The sequence below is a fragment of the Chenopodium album genome, chromosome 27 (assembly GCF_948465745.1).
Source record: "Chenopodium album chromosome 27, dcCheAlbu1.1, whole genome shotgun sequence".
Lineage (NCBI taxonomy): Eukaryota > Viridiplantae > Streptophyta > Magnoliopsida > Caryophyllales > Amaranthaceae > Chenopodium > Chenopodium album.
Genome location: NC_137860.1, coordinates 4,734,673 through 4,748,238, shown reverse-complemented (window position 1 = coordinate 4,748,238; position 13,566 = coordinate 4,734,673). Strand labels below are relative to the sequence as shown.

General features: G+C 36.9%; 1 pseudogene; it reads left to right on the top strand.

The window, feature by feature from the left end:
- Window positions 1-1,933: 1,933 nt before the first annotated feature.
- Window positions 1,934-12,930, top strand: LOC145620957 (lactoylglutathione lyase-like; annotated as a pseudogene).
- Window positions 12,931-13,566: the final 636 nt, after the last annotated feature.

The window sequence follows — 13,566 nt, the reverse complement described above, 5'->3', positions numbered from 1 at the left end:
GTAACCAAACAAGTAGGAACAAACTAATTTATATGCAAAACCTTTTAGGGCTTGGTTCACATATTTGGTTACAGATTTTAAGGGCAGGAGAGATTTCGAGGGTTTGTCTCGATTCATTTCGTTTATGTGGGCCGTTTGGTTATCTCGCAATCACAAGCTCTTTAGACAGGCTGTTGTCTCTCCATCTTGGATTCTTCATCTGACAGAAGAATGGGTTTCAAAAGCTTCGGAGATTGACGTCCTCTCTCATTTTTCTTCCATCTCACAGCATTTCAAAATTGCAACTCCGACTTCGTTGTCGCCTGGTTGTCTCCGGGGGAATGTTTCTGACACTATGGATTTCTGTCTTTTAGTTGATGGGGCTTGAAATATTCAAGATAACACAGCAGGTGTTGGTTGGGTTATTAGGGAAGTTCATTCGGATCAAATCATTGGGGGTGGTCTTTGGGCAACCAAGTCATCTTCAGCTCTTCAGGCAGAACTTCTAGCGTGCTTATGGGCGTTAAGAGCAGCTAAGCATAAAGGGTATCTTCGTTTACAGATCTATACAAACAGTGCCCAGGTGGTTTCTTTACTGTCCAAGGAGTCAGCAGCAGATATTTCTTGTTATTGGTTATTATTGGCAATCAAGGATGTTATTATGGAACTCTCGGTTTGTAGGATCAAGAAGGTACCTCGGTCCTGGGTTTCTCCGGCTCACTGGCTAGCAGCTCAAGCTCGGCGTCGTATTTCTTTGTCCTGGTCTTTTTAAGAGTCTTACTGTTTTCTTTTCATTGTTCTCTTTGTCAAAAAAAAAAAAAAAAAAAAAAAAAAAAAAAAAAGTAGGAACAAACAATGTTAAATACTTCGTAACTCATTGCAAAAAATATTTTCATCAAAGCAAGTAAAAGTGAACTTTTTAATGTAAAAAGGGGTGAATTTACAAAAATAATACGAAGTACATTGATAAATACTCCCTTCGTTTTTAAATTCTTGCTCCATTTTTTCATGCGCGGAGTTTTAGGAGAAATTGGAGAAAGTAATAAAATATGGAGGTAGTGGGGTAGTTGAAAGAATAAAAAATTGTATAAAACAAAAGTAGTGGAAGAATAGGAGGAGAGAGAGTATTATGTTGGATCCACTAAGTATGAGAAATGAAATAAATATTGTAAAAGCTTTCCAAAAAAGGAAATGGAGCAAGTATCTAAAAACGGCCGAAAAAGGAAAGTGGAGCAAGTGTTTAAAAACGGAGGGAGTAATAATTTGGGGGTATTTTTCTTTTAACACTTATAAAAGGAGTGTGAGTATAAATTAGGATCATAGGAGGAAAGAAAAATAATAATACTAAAGTGGTCTTATGATGATAAGACGGTCTTATTTACTCCGAATAAAAGTCTAATCTCTTCAGCTTAATTTCTGTTCAGTTTCTAAATTCCTTCTCTTATAAACAATTCTATTCAGCTTGGTGCAATTTAATTTAGCTCACTTAAGTTCAGTTCAATTCAGCTCAGCTCAATTTAGTGAATTAGAACAGACACTAAATTTGTCTCTATACTATGTATACATTTTAATATGGCAAAAAATTGGTTGAATAGAACAAGTGACCTAACTCCCTCCGTTCTTTTGATTTTTGATTTGTTTTTTTGGGTACGATTATCTATGATCTTTATTAACCAATTAACGATCTCCACTGTCTAAGAAAAAATCATAAAATTGGAGGAAAGTTTCAAAATTAAGCTGAAAATGACTGATTTAAAACATTGAAACTCATAAAATTGACCAGTTAAGAAGGATGGATGACAACGTAAGATGAACAAGTACAAGTCAAATGTGGCTTGCAGCAACTTTGGACCAACACAACTATAAAATCACCTTGGTTTTTCCCTCTTATACATTCAAATTGTTCTTAGCAAAGTGGTTAAATTAGATAATTCATCATTCTCAGTTTGTTTCATCAATGGCGGCGGCGATGACGGAACCCAAGGAGTCTGTTTCTAACAATCCTGGCCTTCATTCTACGCCTGATGAAGCTACCAAGGGTTATTTTATGCAGCAAACTGTATAGTTCAATCTTTATTTTATGAATTTTTTATTTGATTTGTGATGTTATTGTGTAGAGTTTTATACACTTTTTTGGATTTTTTTATCTTCAGATGTTTCGAATTAAGGACCCGAAAGTGAGCTTGGATTTCTACTCTCGTGTATTGGGCATGTCGTAAGTTCTCTAGTTTTTTTTTTGAGAGCAAGCAAAGGAGGTTTCATTCATTCAGAGTGGGACAAATTGTCCATTAGTACATACGGCCTAACATCACTAGGACAACAATTAGACCAAATTTGTTCTACACCAAACGGAATTAGACGAGCTAAATGGTGAGCAACAAAATTTCCCTCCCGCTTAACATGAGACCAAGAAATAGAATCCAAGTAAGAGCACGTGTCTAGCACATCGTCAAGAAGCGAATCCAAGTCAAAGAGGAAGGTGGATGCCTTCGAAAGCCTAGAGATAATGGTACTGTTGTCGGATTCAAGAATCACATTCTTGAAACCTTGCTGTCTGGCCACTTTTACAGCAAATAAAGCAGCCTTGCACTCTGCCAGCTCCGGTGTCCAGAAGGCCTTGTAGCGTCTGACCCCTGCAAATAAGACCTCCCCCTGATCATTTTGCGCAACCACTCCAAGTCCAACCTAGCCCTCAATGTTCAAAGCAGCGTCACTGTTGATTTTGATGCAACCTTGGGGTGGAGGTTTCCATACTTTCGAGCTTCTAGCTTTTCTTGGACCTTTACACCCGTAAATCCTTGTATTGTATTTGTTGTAATCCTCCACAAGGCTAGCCATTCGCAAAAGGACCGTGAAGTGAGACGTCTCCTTGTTGTTGAAGACTTTATTGTTGCGCCTTTCCCAAATAAGCCAGAGCAGTGCTGCACCTTTTTGCTGCATTTTCTCATTCTGCTCACCCCAGAACTCAAGCAGGTCCTTGAAGTCAGGGAAAGCCTCTGTATTTGCAAGCATATCACACTGAGCTTCTGACCATAAATCACGCACTGCTGGACAATCGAAGAGGGCATGGTACATGGTTTCAGCATCGTTCAAGCACCAAGGGCAGCTCTCATCCTCTGCCATATGTCTGTGCTTAAGTAGAGAACGCACAGGGAGAGAATTAGTGCAAGCACGCCACAGCAGGTGTCGCACTTTGGGGGTGGTTTCCAGGCTCCACAAATTCACCCAAGCCTTGTGAAACAGATCAAGATTACAGGATTTGCCAAGCATATAAGCAGTCTTCACCATATACAGACCATTGTTTGATAAAGCCCACGTTAGACAGTCCTCTGGGGTCCCGACACTCAGGGGGATTGAGAGAATACACCTAGAATCACGTTCATTAAATAAACTCGCTATAAGCTCATGATTCCAGTCCATGCTCTCAAAATCAATAAGATCACTCACATTGCTAACCAAGTCGTTCCTGGGGGACATAATTTTTGCACCATGTTCATCGGCAACCCACGGGTCATCCAGAATGCTGATTTTGCTGCCATTACCGATCCGCCAAATAAGACCCTCCTTGACAAGAGCCTTCGATCCCCAAATGCTACGCCATGAGTAGCTACAAGACAATCCCAGAGAAGAATTTAAGAAGTCTCCGTTGGGAAAGTATTTTTTCTGAAAGACTTTACTTAATAAAGAATTCGGGGATGAAATTAAGCGCCAAGCTTGCTTCCCGAGCATGGCTTCATTGAAAACAGCCATATCGCGGAAGCCAAGCCCTCCAAGGCTCTTCGGATTACAAAGGGTGTCCCACTTAACCCGGTGGACCTTGCGACGATTGTTAGAGTGACCCCACCAAAATTTTGCCGTCAAGGACCTAATCTCATCAATCACCGAAGATGGGATTCTATAAACCCCCATAATGTAAGTGGGGATCGCTTGGATAACAGATTTGATGAGTGTTTCCTTCCCCGCTCTAGACAATAGTTTCTCTTTCCAACCCTGCAACTTTTTCCAGATTTTGTCTTTGAGGGCACAAAATATGGCTTTCTTCGATCTCCCAATGATGGTAGGAATGCCAAGGTGTTTTCCGTGCTCATCCACAAGTCTCATTCCCAAAAAATCCACGAGCTCTTTCTGGACTGACTCACAAACGCCTTTGCTAAAAGAGACCTCCGATTTTTCATAATTAATTTTCTGACCGGAAGCTGCTTCGTATTTGTTGAGGATTTCAACTATCTTGGAGCATTCTCTTCGGTTGGCTCTAGCAGAAAGCAAACTATCATCAGCAAAGAACAGATGGGATATCTCGGGTCCATTCCTACTAGCCCTGGCCCCATGAATTTCACCCTGCAAGACCGCCTTTGAAAGAAGGCCTGAAAAAGCATCAGCAATCATAATAAATAGATACGGGGACAACGGATCGCCTTGCCTCAAACCTCTCGAGGGCTTGACAGCGCTGCACACAACTCCATTAATGACAAAGGAGTAAGAAACCGTCGACACACAGCTCATCACCACCTTCACCCAAGGATCAGCAAAACCCAATTTTAACAACAATTTCTCAAGGAAAGACCACTCAACTCGGTCGTAGGCCTTGCTCATATCGAGCTTTAAAGCAATTGTCCCTTTCCGCCCCTTGTTCCTCTTTTTCATGGTGTGAAAGAGTTCCAAGGCAATAAGGGCATTGTCAGTAATTAACCTTCCTGGAACAAAGGCACTTTGATTTTCAGAAATAATATCAGGAAGAATCGACTTCAAACGCATGACAATAGCTTTTGAGGCAATTTTATACAATACATTGCAGAGAGCAATCGGCCTAAATTCTGTCATATTACGGGGAGCTTTTACCTTGGGAATGAGAACGATGTTTGTGCAGTTGATTTCCTCTGGTGAGAGGGAACCATGAAGAATGTTGCACACATGAATAGTGACATCATTCCCGATAATGTGCTAGAATTTTTGGTAAAAGATGGCGTGGATCCCATCGGGGCCGGGAGCTTTGCAGGGGTGCATCTCACATATGGCTATGTAGATGTCACTTTTAGTGAAAGGTCGGAGAAGATGATCATTATCGTCACTAGAAATAGATGGAGTGACTGCCGCCAGAACCTCTTCACTGTTTTCCTCGAATTGCAGACTCGAAGAAAAAAGTTTGGAGTAGTAATCTTGGACAATCTGCTCGAAGTCCTCCTCCTCCGTACACCATTCACCATTCTCATTTAGTAGCCCTGTGATCTCATTTTTCTTCTTACGCTGGGATGCCTTATGAGGAAAATACTTCGTATTTTTGTCCCCGTCCTTAATTTCCACACATCTCGACCTCAAGTACCAATAGGCTTCTTGCTTTTCATGTACCTCGTCAAGTTTTTTCTCAATTTCAGCCCCCAAACGGATGTTGGTCTCGGAAACATCACCCTCTTGGATTGATTTAAGTTCCTGCTCCAAGTCATCAATTTGTTTATTGAAATTGACAAATTTTTTTCCACTCCAGTTTCTCAAAAAATCGAGAAGCCTACCCAGCCGTTCAAACATAAGACTTCCCTCCGAGTCACTCCAGACCTGCTTAACCATCTGTTCACAATCCGGTTCGAGCAGCCATGCTGTCTCAAACTTGAACGATTTCTTCCCCCTCTTGCGCTTGCATTTAGGACTTTTTGTCTCACTAGAATAGGGGTATGGTCGGACTTAAATCTGACAAGATGCTCCACACACACATCCGGGAATAAGGAAAACCATTCGTCATTGCCACAAAAGTGGTCAAGTCTTTCACGAACCATTGTAGAGGGAGTAAGGCCTCATTCCCATGTGTACCATTGTCCCTCATATCCCAAATCCCGCAAATTGCAAGTGTCAAGAACCTCACGGAAGTCTTTAATGGCCCTGCGTTCAGAGACGGCACCCCCCTCCTTTTCTTCCATGCTAAGAATTTCGTTGAAGTCACCTCCAAAGAGAATCGGGCCATCAATGCTGTAACACCCCAATAATTCTCTCTTAAAAACCTGTGAGAAACCTGTATATAACCTGAACAAATTCAAGAGAATTACTGGTGTGCTACCGCCACGTATTCAAACGTTAAGGCTATCTCAAAAATTAGCAGCGGAAAACCAAAACAGTTTTAAATAAACCTCAAAACAAAGTATTTAAATCAAAATAAGTATTACAAGTTGGAACCATTAAGGCCCTTATTCAAAACCCAAAAGAAATAATAAGTGATTAAATTCAGTGTTTAAACAAACTTGAACCAAGAGAAATAGTGTCAAATAAAATCGAGTTCAGATAAAATCAAACTTGCAAAGGAAATGAAATGTAAGCAACCAACTCTCTACTCAAGATCCCACAACCCTGATGAATGCTGCATGTGAGAGAACCTGCGGTTATTCTGCTCCCCAATATTACAAGTGTAAAAATTGGATCGTCACAGGGTCATTGAAAGGCGAAGGCCATGACCAAAGAAGGACACACACACAAAAGCACGCAATCAGCAAAGCTGAGTACATACAAGCTGCAAAGTAAAATAAGGAAATACTTAACATGCTACTAATAATCAATCATACGCATCATTAAATAACAAACTCAACACACGACTCGATTATCCAATTTATTAAGACTCCACTAATTAATAGTAGCTAACTCATTTCAATTTATTCATTGGATTTAGCAATAGACAAGGTTGTCCAACCCATGTCCCATTTGGAACATCAATAAAGAAAAACCCCATGCCTCCTTTCGGAAACATCAATAAACATCCAACGACCACGGGCGCGACTCCGTGACCGTAGTTAGTATGAGATCTCACCTAATTCCTAGTTTTAAGAAAAATATTTGAAATAAGAGACTCGTAGATCAGACGGCCTCGAGAAAAGTACACGGCTAATACCCCATGTACCCCAACCCCTGATTGTCATTACTCCAGAAGTGCACCAATCCAGAGTTTTATTGCTCATCCATCTTGCACTTTACGTGATTTACAGGTTTAGACTTGGTGATGACTCATATGCATAACAATACAATCCATCCAATATCAATTCAATCAGGTAAAACAACTTTTCAATTTCAATTCTTGATTTATTAGTGGCAAGCAACATTTATTATTTATTCCTTTACTACCTCGGTGTATAAAACACCTTGAGTGCATAAGACACCCCAAACTCTTAACCTTGTCTTATAAGACATGAACCATTCCTTTACTCATCCTATTTCATTAAATCATGAATGAGTAATAATTAAGTCATTTCACCAATCACATACCTTTGCCTCTAAGCGCACCTTGCATAATTAGAACATAACCAATAATTGCAATAAGGAATAGTGCACGTCAAAGGAAATTCACAATGTATAACCAAACAATTTAACCCAATCATCCCTAGACATGATACTAAGTTCTCGATTCATCCTTAAACATGCACCTAAAAGCAAGGTTTTGTAACTTGTACGTACCTTGAGTAAACAATTCGATTGGCCACTTTAGAAACTAGAAATCACCTTCTACAAAGTCCTCTCCTAAACCAAATAATAAGAAATAAATCAATACCAAAGCAATTAAAATTACAGCAATACTAAAGCATTTAAAAACCTCTCAAACCATTAAAATAAAGCCTTTAAATTACTCCCATTAGCCAAAACTAGTAGTACAACACCCCAACTACAAGTTTATGTGTTAAAATCATGAAAATATAGTGTTTTATACCAAATTACAGCAACTTTAAAGTGGTTAAATAAATCTGAAAATTTGTTTTAAGCATGTAAAATAATCCCATAAGCATAATTATTTGAAATAGTCATTATGTAGCAAATTAGTGTGTTAAAAACCCAAAAATACATCAATTCAATGCAATTAGAGGCTTCAAAATAAAAGGTATAAAATCTGAAAATTATTATTAAGATTAGAATATAAGGTTCAAAGCTTTTTCAATCACAAAATACCCACAATAAATATTTTATAGGTTTAGAAGTATAAAAACATGAAATAAACACTACTAATCCATAAAAATTGAAACTTTATTAAATCTGAAAATTTATATACAACCAAAATAATCATATTTTGACATACTTTGAACATAGAATAATTAAGTAACTTGTTTAGTACATAATTAAGCCTTTAAACATGAAAAATCAACACTTTAATACCCTAAATTCATACATAACCAAATCTGAAAATTAATATAGTAATTTAAACATACAAAACCCATAAATTTATAATCTTTTGTAATTTATACATACTATTAAAGCCTAATAACAATAATTTCATAATTGAAAACCAATAAAAATTGAAGCTTTGATTAAAAATAACAAGGAATAAGTGAAAGAGAAATAAGGGGAAAGAGAAGGGAGGAGGCAAACTGCAGGGCTGCTGGTGGCTCGGCTGGGCGGCGTGGCGGCAGAGGGCGGTGGTCCGGCGGTGTTGGGCGGCGGCAGGAACTGTAGCAGAAGGTTTCGTGTTTTTTTTTTCTTTCTTTGCTCGTGAAACAGTAGGAAGGAGGAGGAAAGTTTATGAAAGCTTTCTCCTTTTTTTTTTTTTTTACGTGAGAGGGAAGAGAAGAGTGAGGGTTTTATTTGGGCTTTGGGTTTCCTAATTAGATTAGGAGTAATATTTGGGTTTTGGGCTATTATGTTAGAATTGTTTGTAAATTAATAAAAATACACTAGTTTATTTAAATCCTTTCATAAAAATAATTTATTTAATGAAATAGCCATAAATATAATTGTAAGAATAATATATAAATAAATTATAATTAAATTAAAATATGGGGGATTACAAATGCTATCACAAAGGGATTTAATTAAGAGCCAAGTTTTGTGTTTTTCAACGGTATCCGTCCATCCATAAATTCCCACAAAATACCAAACAGAATTTCCTTGCATTACTTTACCACAAATGTGGTGCATCGAGAAAGAAATAAGAGCAAAGTCAATTACACTACTATTCCAGTACAAGCACAAACCACCCGAGAGACCCTCACTACTAACACCAAAAGCACAGTCAAAACCTAGCCTATGCTTGACATTTTCAGAAGCTACATTATTAATCTTAGTCTCAAAAAGAAAAACAAGACTAGGGGCTAAGGAAGCACATCATTTACAAAGCGCTCCTATTGCTCGAGGATTGCCAAGGCCTCGAACATTCCAGCATAAAGTATTCATTGCTTTTCGAGGGGTTGGTTGATTCCAACACCCTCTACTTGATTTACCCCGTCTCCGGTGTGAGCGTTACAACTGAATTTTGCCTTCTTTGCATCATCAAAACTAGACCTCGATTCCTCTGCCCCCCTCTTCCTAGTGCTCAGAATTGGATTAGAAGGGCAGATAGCAGCACTCTCTTTAAGCTTTTGGATAGCAGCTCTATCCACTCTTTTCCACCCTTTTGCCTTATCTGTTTCTATGCCTTCCATTAACTCCACCTGCTGATGAATTGGGTGATCCCAAGCTGTTTTGGGAGTCTGAGAAATTAATTAAGGGTCGAGAGCTCTGTGGCATCAGGTGCAATCTTTCCCATATCCTGTTTCCCATGATCAGTAGAAGCAACATGTAGCAGGGCTTCTGTCTTCTTGCTTTCAATGCTCTTCGCACGCAGAACCAATTTCATGCTCCCTTCTACACCTTCTGCAACTAATTTAACCTTTCTCTCTGCAGGAGTAGCATCAAGAAAATTGTGGTCTCCAGGGGAGTTAAAAAGGAGTTTGTGTGCTGCTCCTGGTGGACCAAGCTTGATTACCCCCGGATCATTGAAGTTCTTTGGCTTGTTGGATGAGAAAGAGCGCAGACTCTCTTTCCATCTTCTCTCCTTCTCTCATTCATTCAGACTGAATTTTTGCCGTTTCCTAGGGGTTGCTCTAAGCCAAGGCCCGTATTGGAACACCAAGTCTTCCTCCTCAGATCCAGCAAGTTCTTTGTTGTGGCAATCCCAATCAGTGTGATCCAGCATTCCGCAAAAGAAACAAAAGTCAGCCAGCCTTTCATACTTCATATCTATCCATTTTGATGAGGACTGGCTTGTAGCAAGCATGAATCCCCTGCGTAGCGGCTTCCTGATATCCACATTGATCTTCATGCGTACAAATTCACTCCAGCCTAAAGGATCCTCGTCATCTAATTCAACAAAGCCTCCTAGAGATTCACCAATATCATACATTGTAGCATCATTGTGCTTGTTAAAGGGAACGTCGAGCAGTCGCACCCACATGGGAGCATGAGTGAATTTAATCTCCGAAGGCTGTTCGTCCCCTTGGAGATCTTTCATCAATAGTATCTTGTCATCGAAGAACCACGAACACCCTTCAATTACACGTTCTTTGTCTCCCTCACAGAAAAATTGGAAAACAAACAGATTAGTTTCTACAACCCTAATCGCAACCCCCTCCTTGAGTTTCCACACAGTCTGTAACGTTCGTTTTAGGGTTTCGGAGTTATAGGGTTTGATTGTGCAAAGCTTTCCTACCATCGACAGTTTCAATTGAGCATTCGATTCATCCTGGTTTGATTCAAGGGAATCCCCCCCAATAACCGCACCTTCTTCCTCTGTAAGTTTTAATTTCTCCCATTCCTTGACTAGATCATGCGCCATAATTAAAGAAACGCCCAAGGGTGTGATAAATCCGAGGAAAGAAATAGGAATCAAGAAGAAAACACGATCAATACGAACTCAACAGTACTACTAGACCCTAGAAGGGACTACTATAAACCCTAAGCGAGGGACTTTGTATGGCATTTCTATTTTTTTTCGTAAGTTCTCTAGTTTGATTATTAATGATATATGAAATATTATTTTGTAATTTATGTGTTTTGAAATTTGTATGAATTCTTATAATTTAGAGTTTTGGGATATTTTTAGATCATATAATAATTGGTATACCTTGTTTAACTTTGGTGTAACTATATTACTCCATCCGTGTTTAATTAAGCGTTACACTTTTTATGACAAAATTTTACTCCCTTCGTTTTTTTTACACTTTTGATTTTGCAATATTTATTTAAGTCGATTAAATTTCTTAAAATTACCCCACTTACGGCTTATTTCATTAAAGTCAATTAAATTTCTTAAAACTATGTGTCGGTTATAATGTACTAACACTTAAAGGGCATATATATAGTATAAGGGTTACATATAAGCATACAATATACTTGCTAAAATGGAATTAAGTTGAAAATTCATGACAAAATTACGTGCAAATTAATCTAATTAATGTTAATCAATCTTCAATATTTTCTTTTTTAGGCTATGTTTATCAATCAGTTTAGAATTGTTTGTATCAATATTAAGCCTTTTTTTTTTCCATTATGCATTATCCAACTAACCTCTATTGTCTTTATCCCATTGTCCTATCAACTTATTGATTTAATTGTAATATATCAATGTATGTCTTTTTGCAGACTTCTCAAGAGATTAGATTTTCCTGAGATGAAATTTAGTTTGTACTTACTAGGTTATGAGGTAAAAGGGATACCTATCTTTGACTAAAATATTTAATATCTTGTTATTTTGTTAGTTTCCTACTTTCCTTAGTTCTAAGTATTTTTGAGCTAAAGGGCTTTTTAAAAATAATAATAATAATAATAGCTTGTTATTTATTTATTTATTTTTTTTTTTTTTTTTTTTTTTTTTGTTTTTGAAGAAAAAAAGGCTTGTTCTATCTATTTTATTTTGACATCTTAACTTAAGTTCAGTACACGAGTCGTGTCTTTGATTGATGTTAGTTTTACATGTTGTAGGATCCTGCTTCAGCTCCTAGTGATCCAATAGAGCGAACTGTTTGGACCATGAGTAAGAAAGCAACAGTTGAACTTAATCAGTGAGTGTTATATACAATTCATTATGATCTATTTCATTCTACTTTTGTTGCCTTTCTATTTTCCTCTAACATGTTGGTATATATACTTCAATTCCCAGCAACTGGGGTACAGAGAGTGATACTGAAAGGTTATCACAATGGAAACTCGGACCCTCTTGGCTTTGGTATGATATTTATTTCTTCAACGAGTTACATTTACATGAAGCCTAATTGGTTAAATTAAAAGTTATAGGACCCATATTTTTATATCTAGGTGTTATCAGCATGCATTATTGTCTTTTGTAGGTTATTAAGGGCTTGTTTTAATTGACTGAACTGAACTGAACATTTTATGAGAGAAAGAAATTAAGATAAAAATCGAACAGAACTGAACTTATTGAAACTAAACTTAATGGAAATTAAGATAAGGGTCTGTTCTCATATGATTATTTTCAGTTCAGTTCAGTTCAGCTCCTAATTTCCTTCTCTTATAAAATATTCATTTTAGTTCAGTTCAGCTCTAATAAGTTCAGTTCAGCTCATTTCAGTCAATGAGAACAGACCCTAAGTTATATATTAGCAACAATCTAATTTAATTTGTATTTGCTTACAGGACGCATAGGGATCACTGTTGATGATTTTTTCAAGGCATGTAAGAGGTTTGAACAATTAGGTGTAGAGTTTGTACAAAAGCCTGATGATGGTAGGTCTTTAAATTTCATAAATACTTCGTATAATATAATCACATTTAATATTTATCATATTTTGTTTGTGCAATTTATCATTTGCAATATATGTTAAAGGAAAAAAAATATATCAAGGTGCTTGTGTTTGTCTAAATTTGAGAATGGCCTGGTGCTGATTGTCTCCTCCGTCTCTTTATTAGAGTCCCCTTTCTAACATTTGTTACTCACATAATAAAAAGAAAGGGGATTTCAATAAAGAGACGAAGGGAGTACTATATATTTTTTTTTTGAAACCAGGGAGTACTATATATTAGGATTAGCTATTATATATTTTTTTTGTAACAAGGATAAGCTATTATATTTGAATAAAGAAAATTTCTCATATGTCTTGTGGTGAATATTTTGCAGGAAAAACGAATGGGATTGCATTTATTAAGGATCCTGATGGCTACTGGATTGAATTGTTTGATCTTAAGACAATTAAAAATGCTGCTGCTGGTGCCTCTTGAAGCTTTCTTCTAGGTGGCTTTATGTTATACAGAGTGTATCTTTTAAAGTTTTGTTGTATGTTGAATTGAATATGTATCTATTTCGTATAATGTTGCATATGTTCTATTTTTTTTTTTAAAAAAAAATCTTATCAGCTAGCTTAATCTTGTTAAACTTTTATATATATATATATATATATATATATATATATATATATATATATATATATATATATATATATATATATATATATATATATACACACACACACACGTAAGACGATAAAAAGCATTTCGAATCAGGTATACATGACAAGTAGAAGAAGCACAAAGAGCATGTGGAAATTGAGTGACGAGAGCTATCTGTTCTTTTACTACTTCTCTCATATACTCCTTTTTGTCCCAAAATAACTGACGATCAAACTTGAAATACATGTCAATTTATTAATATTACGATAATTAAATATTATTTTAAAATATTAAATATTTTGATCTTATATATTTATATTTTAATTTTAATATCTAATTTAATAATATATTCTAATAATATTTTTTTGGGATTTTCTACGTATTAACCCTGTGGTATTCACTTTCCAAGTTGTGCCCCTCCCTTAGTCCCTTTTCAAACTTCCACGCTCTAACCCCAAGGTACATTAA